Source organism: Schistocerca cancellata, chromosome 2, assembly GCF_023864275.1.
Source record: "Schistocerca cancellata isolate TAMUIC-IGC-003103 chromosome 2, iqSchCanc2.1, whole genome shotgun sequence".
Classification (NCBI taxonomy): Eukaryota; Metazoa; Arthropoda; class Insecta; order Orthoptera; family Acrididae; genus Schistocerca; species Schistocerca cancellata.
In genome coordinates, this window is record NC_064627.1 from 670,449,258 (window position 1) to 670,458,950 (window position 9,693).

The window sequence follows — 9,693 nt, forward strand, 5'->3', positions numbered from 1 at the left end:
AGCCTATTTTATGTGCCTAAAACACACTTTTTTACGACCTAAAAATCCGTGGTCTAGTGATCACCATGTATTTCACGCTACGCCCATCATCGACGAAAAGCATCTGTTTGTTTCCCGTTACAAACAAAATCATTTTTAAAGTCGAATTTGCTTGCTCATTTGATAAAGTTGCTCAAATTACTTACGAACGATACCCGTTTTATCCATATTTACTGAGAGAGACAGTAAAATACTTATAATAACAAGTGCTACAGCACCGAATGAGCATCGCTGCTGCACGGCCTAGTAGTCAGTGAGGGCCCAGGGCGGCATGCGAGTCGCATTTCTACTGCTTATCATTCTTCGTGTTTTATTGTTCCTGTTAATACATATCGATAATACAAATATCGCACTAGACTAATTGAGACCGCTCTGTTGAATGGGCAGGCAAAATTCCGCTTTAAAAATGAATTTGTTTGTAATGGGAAACAAACCAGCTCTTTCCGTCGACGCTGGATATCGCATGAAAACGCGATGAGCAGTATTTCTTCGGGCTGACTCCAGCTACACGCTGCAAAAACCAACTTGACGGAACATCAGAGAGAATATGCCTGGCGAGTTTTAGGAGAGACCCCAACTGCCCCAACTATGAACTAGTATTTTTATATCTGATGCAAGGAAATTTTTGTTCTGTTGTTTGATCCAATTTCCCACAAATTCGCTGATATCTTCTTCCGAGACATTGCGCTTCATCCTCCGTACCAAGAAATCCTCAATGCAGTCACAAGTTTTGTTTACTACACCATATGATCCTACTTTTGTTAATATATGCTTGCACGTTATTTATTAAAACAGTTTTTGGAAGAGAAGAAACATTGCACCGATCCACGGCTTTCAGGATGTCATGCGAGAAAAGCGCGACTTGGTTTACACATGACCAATCTTTTCGGAATCCATGTTGGTTGGTTTCAAGGTGGTCATTCTGTTCGTGGCAGCACATTATCCATGAGATCGGAATATGTCATAAGACTATGCAACAAGTGAAAGTCAATGAAACTGGGTGGCAATCTTATGGATCATTTCTGCTACCCTTATTCTAGACACTTCGACGTCTGCTGTCTTATAATGATTGCGCACAGTTTCTTTTTCTCCATATATGTGTGTATAACGCTGAACGGCGATGATGTGGGACGCACTGAAGAAGGTACCTGGAAAGATGCAGAGCATCGTCTAACCAGCTTTCGGGTCGGTGATCAAAACAACATAAAATTAAGGCTATACTTGTTCTTCTCATTGTGTAGTTCGCTGGGCACACGATAAGAAGCGAGTCTCTCCCTGCGGTGAAGTGAAGGGAGCGCAGAGGTTTCGGCTAGCCTCTCCATGTGTGGGGCCCGCCACGTGAAAGGCGTGCAGTGACGGGCCGGGCCGGGCCGGGCGCCAGCTGTTGCGGCGCCACATGGCGGCCCCTGGGCCGTGAAGGATGGCCAACCGGATTCTCCAGACGCCGCGTCCACCAGGAACGGCCGGTCTCTCACCAGCTGGCGCGTAGCTTGACGCAGCACTGGAACCAGCCCACACAATGGCTTTGTGATCAGGAGGAATTTATGTCGATCCACTAGATCATGAATCGTCATCTCCAACTGGGCAAGTAAAACAGGTTCTTCCAGATGGCCACGGAATATCAGACACGACCTTCCAAAGGAAACAGATTTAAAGTTCAGAGAGAAAAAATTAAAACTTTGAGGTTTGCCAGTGACATTGTAGAGCAGATGGACGGAAGTGTCTTGAAACGCGATGATAATTATCAGTTGCGAAGGAAGTGGAAACAATGTCGACTCAGAGTAGTCGAAATAAATCAAGCGATAATCTACTGGACAGCGAGTGGGAAGCGGACAGTATGGAACAGGTCAGGGGCGACTGACAGAGATCTAAATACAATGAAAAGACTTTTGCTTCTGTTATAATGGTAGGTTTTATAGAGGGAACATCCGGGACGGATACGGTTATACAATATACACACATCAAAACAGTTTTGCATCACCTCTGTTCCGAGAGACCGAAACTTCTACAGAAAAGTGGAATAGAGATCAACATAAACATCATTTCCGCCCTTTTTATTGCTCATGAAAAACACACACTGCGTGTTGTACCACCATACAGCGAGACCTTCAGAAGTGATAATCCAGATTTCTGTACACACCGGTACCTGTAATCCCAGTAGCACGTCCTCTTGCAATCATGCATGCCTGTTTTCGTCGTGGCATACTATCCACAAGTTCATCAAGGCACTGTTGGTCCAGATTGTACCACTCCTCAACGGCGTTTCGGTGTAAATCCCTCAGAGGGTTTGGTGGGTCATGTCGTCCATAAACAGCCCTTTTCAATCTATCCCAGGTATGTTCGATAGGTTTCATGTCTGGAGAACATACTGGCGACTCTATTCGAGCGATGTTGTTATCCTGAAGGAAGTCATTCACAAGATGTGCACGATGGGGGCGCGAATTGTCGTTCATAAAGACGAATGCCTCACCAATATGCTGCTCATATGGTCGCACTATCGGTCGGAGGATAGCATTCTGGTATCGTACAGCCGTTTTGGCGCCTTCCATGACCACCAGTGGCGTACGTCGGCCCCACACAATGCCACCCCAAAACAGCAGGGAACCTCCACCTTGCTGCACTCGCTGCACAGTGTGTCTAAGGCGTTCAGCCTGACCGGGTTGCCCCCCAAACACGTCTCCGACGATTGTCTGGTTGAATACATATGCGACACTCATCCGTGAAGAGAACGTGATGCCAATCCTGAGCGGTCAATTCGGCATGTTGTCGGACCCATCCGTACCGGGCTGAATGGTGTCGTGGTTGCAAAGATGGACCTCGTCATGGACGTCAGGAGTGAAATTGCGCATCATGCAGCCTACTGCACTCGCGTTGCGTCATAGCATGACGTCATCTGGCTGCACAAAAAGCATTATTCAACATGGTGGCGTTTATGTCAGGGTTCCTCCGAGCCATAATCCGTAGGTAGCGGTCATCCACTGCAGTAGTAGCCCTCGGGCGGCCAAAGCGAGGCATGTCATCGACACTTCCTGTCTCTCTGTGTCTCCTCCAAGTCCGAACAACATCGCTTTGGTTCACTCGGAGAAAGCCTGGACACTTCCTTTGTTGAGAGCCTTTCTTGGCACAAAGTAACAACGCGGACGCATTCGAACCGCGGTATCGACCTTCTAGGCATGGTTGAACTACAGGCAATGCGAGCCGCGTACCTCCTTCCTGGTGGAATGAATGGAACTTATCGGCTGTCGGACCCGCTTCGTCTAATAGGCGCTGGTCATGCATGACTGTTTACGTCTTTGGGCGGGTTTGGTGACATCTCTGAACAATCAGACGGACTGTGTCTGTGATACAATATCAACAGTCAACGTGTATCTTCAGGAGTTTTTGGAACTGGGGTGATGCAAAACTTTTTTGACGTACGTGCGAGGGGCAATCAAATGAAAATAGATCACCCGCCGCAAAGGGGCCACGGAATTGTTCCATTCAAAACTAATCACCGCACGCGTTAAGACGTTTATCCCGGTGAGAGACGAGACGATCAATTCTTGTTTCGCAGAAGGCGACGGCCGCTGACGGATTCACAACCACACCCTCGCCTGCATTCCCTCATGTGTCTGAAACCGACGTCCACACTTGTCTTTCTTCAGGTCGCCAACGATGTGAAAATCACTTTATCAACCAAATCGTTGAAGAGTAGCCTTTGTCTGATTGGCATTCTCGGGGCGGACGTTATCGTACAACAGGATGGTTCTGTCCGACAGCCCTCTGACAGTCCAAAGGCAAACGTCAGAGCCACCAGTGGAAACATCCCACATTCCCCCGCCGAAAAATCCAATGCTGTTCACACAAGTTCCGGTAAGGCCGTGACGACGTTCTTCTTCAATTAACTTTTTTGCCTAGGATTCACAATCATGTAGAACTTTATGAAAGACATCATGTGTGCTCGCAGTATGTAACACCGTCACGAATGTATTTAATGGTAATGACAACGACATATAAATATGTCTGCTCATTTTAAGTTGACATGGCTTAAAGCCACAAGAATCTGCACTTGATAATGGCCTAAAGCCGAAACTCCAATCGTGAAATAAAGAAAGTGTTACAGTCACTGGCGTAAATAGGATATCCTTTATACGACGTTCTTCTTCAACTGTTGGGGCGCTCTGCTCATTGAATTCCTCGAGTGTGGAAACACAGTCAATGCGCAGCACCACAAAGACAAGTTGCAGGTAGGGCAGTTGATTAAATATCGATATGTTTTCACACCTATATCTAAAAATAATATCGATGTACGTGCACTGCACTTTCTACCTGATATACCAATATGTCTATGCCAAAATGTCAATATCGAATGCCGATATTTTTATTTTATATAATTTTTTTCGCAATTTGCGATACACATTTGAAGTTGTGCTTTTGAAATTGTAGTAGAACATAATTTTACTTTCACTGTGTGAAGGAGTCTTTCTAGTTTTTGAGCTTTCAACATGTTCACTTTTTCTCTTTGTCTGTGAGAGGCAAGTATCTGTGGCACAAAAGAAGTAGTCCGGTTGCACTGGCAGGTGGCAGTGTGAATGAAATGACAAGATTTCTGATGTGAAGAATAGCAAACAATTTTTAACACAGCTAGTGTCCTATTTCTTCACATCGGCATTCTTCAAAAACAGTTGCTGAAAATGATGAACAAATGAATGACTGGTCTTTGCAGTGGGCGGAGACGTTTGAAGGGAAAGGCTGACGTAATCGGCGCTTGCGCTACCAACAGAAACTGCAACGTTTAGTTTCATCACGCAGTTTTGACGCTGCAACTGCTGGGTCTCTGGCGTTAGCAGAAACAAAAAAAAAAAAAAAAAAAAAAAAAAAAAGATAAGAAAAACAGGGACGTCGACATGAATTGGTCCGGACAAATCGATATGTAGCGAAACCGAGCGACGGACCCATCGAACACGCTTTATTGTGGCACTTACATGCATTTACCATTGTTAGCAAAGTGGTTATCGCCAAGCGTGAACGTGCACCGTTTTCCTTTCGATTCTTGCTCTAAAGCGGATAGACAGGCTGCTAGTTTGTTGAAGTACAGAATATCTAGTAATAAATCAGTACTTAAATACATAGCTCTAAGACCGGTAGTATATTTACAGTGTGAATCCGATATGATTTTAGGCCTGTACGTCGATGTTACTTTCTTCGATATATCGATACTTTTTCTCTTTATATCGGTAACCTATAGTGATATTATTTTAAAAATCGATACATTGGATCCCCAATATTTATAAAATATCAGCAGCCCTAGCTGTAGGAACTGCGAAGTGCCGTAAAGAAAATTTCAAATCAAACTGGAATAGTTTCTCCCTGACAACTCATTCTTTCTGTAGAAGAATTACTGTAATTGTAATGTGTAAAGGTGATGGGTAGTGATTACTAACTCACACCTCTGTTATTTAAAAGAAATAAAAAAGACCCTCAAATGTCAGCATGTAGCCATATTTACAAATTAATATGCAATGTGACTCTAAAATGACTCGTTCCATATCGTTACCATTTATCGTGCAAAATGATCCATGGAACATGAAACTGTCTACTGCCTCAGGCATTATGTTTCATTTTATTACTGTTTTACTACTAACTCTATTTGCAACACATAGCACTGAAAGTACCCACAATTTAGGAGATATCATGTAATAAACACGAAAGGTTGATTCTTTAAAGAATTGGTGGTTGAAGCTTACTGGTAACCTACGATAGAGTGGAATCATGGAAACAGAATACAACCTGTTGCTAATTTCACGTATTATACACATTGTTATATAAGTGAATGTGTGTTTCTAAGCTGAGTAAATGACGTATTCCTTAACAGTTGTTAAATCTATGAACGAGTAGTAGAGAAGTGTAAATTTGTGTGCAAGATTGCATTGAAAATTGGTTTCTGCATAAAACTATGCACAAATTACCCATACTATACTACTCCAGTGTTTGATAGTGAGAGTAGTTCCACAAACTTTAAAACTGATTTTAAAGCTTTTCTAAACCTCTTCTAGCTTGTAAATTTAACGTCCAATAGTGAAAACATTAACTCATTTGGAAAGTAATCAGAAGTCTAAAGCTCTTTTGTACATGGGAGTTCGATTTTTGAAACAATCAGAAGTTCGCTGGTATGTAACAATTGCACTGCATAGTTATACATTATTCCGATTCCGCACCGCTGTTGACTGATTCGAGAGCAGTGACTGACACCGGTACTTACTGTTTGCTTGTCCGCAGTTTCAGAAGCAGTGGTGTAAAGATACTAAGTATCCACGCCCTTCCACTTTTATAACTGACGACTGGTGTCCCTGTGTATTACCTCTGTCACGTACAGTAATTCAAATAGTGTATTCTAGTCACCATTAGCAAAAGCATTTTCCAAATCAGGAAATGTTATAAACGTAGGATTGCCTTTCTTTAACCTATCTTCTACGATAAGTCGTACGGTTAGTACTGCCTCACGTGTTCCATCATTTCTCCGGAACGCAAACTGGTCTTCCCCAAGGTCGGCTTATTCCAGATTTTCCTTTCTGCTGTAAACAACCAGCAACCATGACTTATTAAACTAATAGCTCGGTAAAATGGTTCAAATAGCTTTGAGCACTATGGGACTTAACTTCTGAGGTCATCAGTCCCCTAGAACTTAGAACTACTTAAACCTAACTAACCTAACGATATCACACACACACCCATGCCCGAGGCAGGATTCGAACCTACGACCGTAGCGGTCGCGCGGTTCCAGACTGTAGCGCCTAGAACCCGTCTGCCACCCCGGCCGGCTAGGTCGGTAATATTCGCGTCTGTCTGCATATGCCTTCTTTGGAATTGGAACCATTACATTCTTCTTGGTGTCTGAAAGTATTTCCCCAGTCTCACATATCTCGCACTCCAGGTAGAACAGTTTCCTTATGCCTCGATCTCCCAAGAATATCAGCAATTATGAGGAAATGTCATCTACTCCAAGGAACTTACTTCGGCTTAGGTCTTTCAGTGCTCTGTCGAGTTCTTCTCTCGGTATCATATTCTGCCTAGTCATCTAATATTCAGCATTGTTTTGTATCACCGCGTTTCGGAAATTTCTGTTCTCTTCTTGTCTCTGTTGTTTCTCCTGCACTTTTCGCTTCAGTACAAGGCTACTGTCCAACAAATAGTTTCAGAAAAACTTTCTAATAGTTAGTTTTCCTTTAGATGTTAAGACTTCGATTTTTATCTATTTGTTTCGCATTTTGATTTTACTTTCCATATCCAGTTGTTATAGCCACAAACACCTACCGGTGTATCAGTGCAGAATTGGTGAATCAAAGTCCAAGGGCAGTGCGGATCCCTTACAAAGACAGAGAATAATTCAATACTATTTCAGAACCCAATCAGGAGACGTTCGGTAGGGGCCACGTGATTACTTATTGTGTCTTCCTGCAAATAGATGCTGTTGAATCTCGTTCTGTTATAACTTAGCTTCGCTCCAAGACAGATAGCTTCCGTAGTCCTTCATTTTCTGGCCTTATCCTGTATGCCACTAAGTCCCTCTTTTATTCCCCATTCGCCCAAAAATATCACTGTACCTTTTGAATATCTTTTAACTTTTGTCACCCACTCCTGTTGCATATGATACTGGTATAAGGGTCAGCCAAATGAAAACCGGACACCCGCCACAATGGGAACATGAAATACTTCCATTCAAAAGTAATCAGCACACGCCTTATGATATTCATCCCATTGGGAGACGAGATGATCAGTTCCTGTTTTGTAGAAGGCAGCCGGGCGCCGACGGACACATAACAACACCCACTTTTCCTTAGGTCGCCACAGGCGTGGAAATCGCATGATGAAGGCCATGGGCTGCACGGAGAATGCTGCAGTGTTTCCCAAACAAACGGCTGAAGTGTAGCCCTTGTCCGATTGGCAGTATGGTGGCGGGAATTCTCGTGCAACAGGGTGATTCCATCCGATAGCATTCCTGTGCGTTTTGACTTTACGGCACGTCGCAGTTCCTACAGCTAGGGCTGCTGATATTTTTAAAATATTGGGGATCCGATGTATCGATTTTTAAAATAATATCTCTATCGGTTACCGATATGAAGAGTAAAAGTACCGATATATCGAAGAAAGTAACATCGACGTACAGGCCTAAAAACATATCGGATTCACAGTACTGATTTATTATTAGATATTCTGTACATCAACAAACTAGCAGCCTGTCTATCCCCTTTAGAACAAGAATCGAAAGGAAAACGGTGCACGTTCACGCTTGGCGATAACCTCTTTGCTAACAATGGTAAATGCATGTAAGTGCCACAATAAAACGTGTTCGATGGGTCCGTCGCTCGGTTTCGCTACATATCGACTTGTCCGGAACAATTCATGTCGACTTCCCTGTTTTTCTTATCAACTATATTCTAGTTGCAGCATTGTGCACCCCTTTTATGTGCTTATGACAACATTAATGTGGGATAATGAATTTCGTTTTCCCTTCAGGTACTGTTATTATGTGAATGAGCATCATGGATTACTCTTACAGCATTTTTTGAGCAATGAAAGCTTTCTTTCTTAAAGATTAGTTACCCCAGAACATTATTCCATACGAAGTATTGAATGAAAATATAAAAAAGTATGTCCGCTTACTGATTTGTTTCTCTTTCTTTCTTAAAGATGAGTTACCCCAGAACATTATTCCATATGACACTATTGAATGAAAATATGAAAAATATGTCAATTTATTAATTTTTTCTCGTCAAGATTTGCACCGATTCAAAGTGCAAATGAGGCTAAACTGATTTGTTTTAGGTATTCCAAGAATCTGCTTTTTACAGTTTAAATTCTCGTCAATAGGGACACGTAAGACTTTTGAAGTTTGCACCCTATTTATTATTTCCTCTCCATGTGTTATGCATATGATTGGTTTAGTGCACCTAGATATGCAGAACTGGATATGCTGTGTGTTTTTAAAACTGAGATTGAGATCATTCACAGAACACCAGTCAACGATACTTTTAAAAACTCTGTTTATCATTCTTCTGTTTCCACGTTTGTGGTTGGAATGATTACAATACTGGGGTCAACAGCAAAAAGTGATTCTGCTTGTATTACATATATGAGGAGCAACAGACGGTCTAAGATTGAGACTTGGGGAACCTCATATGTGATTTCTCTCCAATCAGAATAACGTCCCCAGACTACATTGGTTGAATTACTGAGCACAAAATTCTGCATTCTTTTGGTCAGATATGACGTTATCCATTGGTTGCCTATACCATCAGTCTTATAAAACATCAATTCATCTAGGGTAATACTGCGATTCAAACAGTCGAATGCCTTAAACAGGTAGCAGAAAATACCAGCCGCGCTATATTATTATTTAATGTTTGTAAAATTTGGTGAGTGAACATGTACACTCCTGGAAATGGAAAAAAGAACACATTGACACCGGTGTGTCAGACCCACCATACTTGCTCCGGACACTGCGAGAGGGCTGTACAAGCAATGATCACACGCACGGCACAGCGGACACACCAGGAACCGCGGTGTTGGCTGTCGAATGGCGCTAGCTGCGCAGCATTTGTGCACCGCCGCCGTCAGTGTCAGCCAGTTTGCCGTGGCATACGGAGCTCCATCGCAGTCTTTAACACTGGTAGC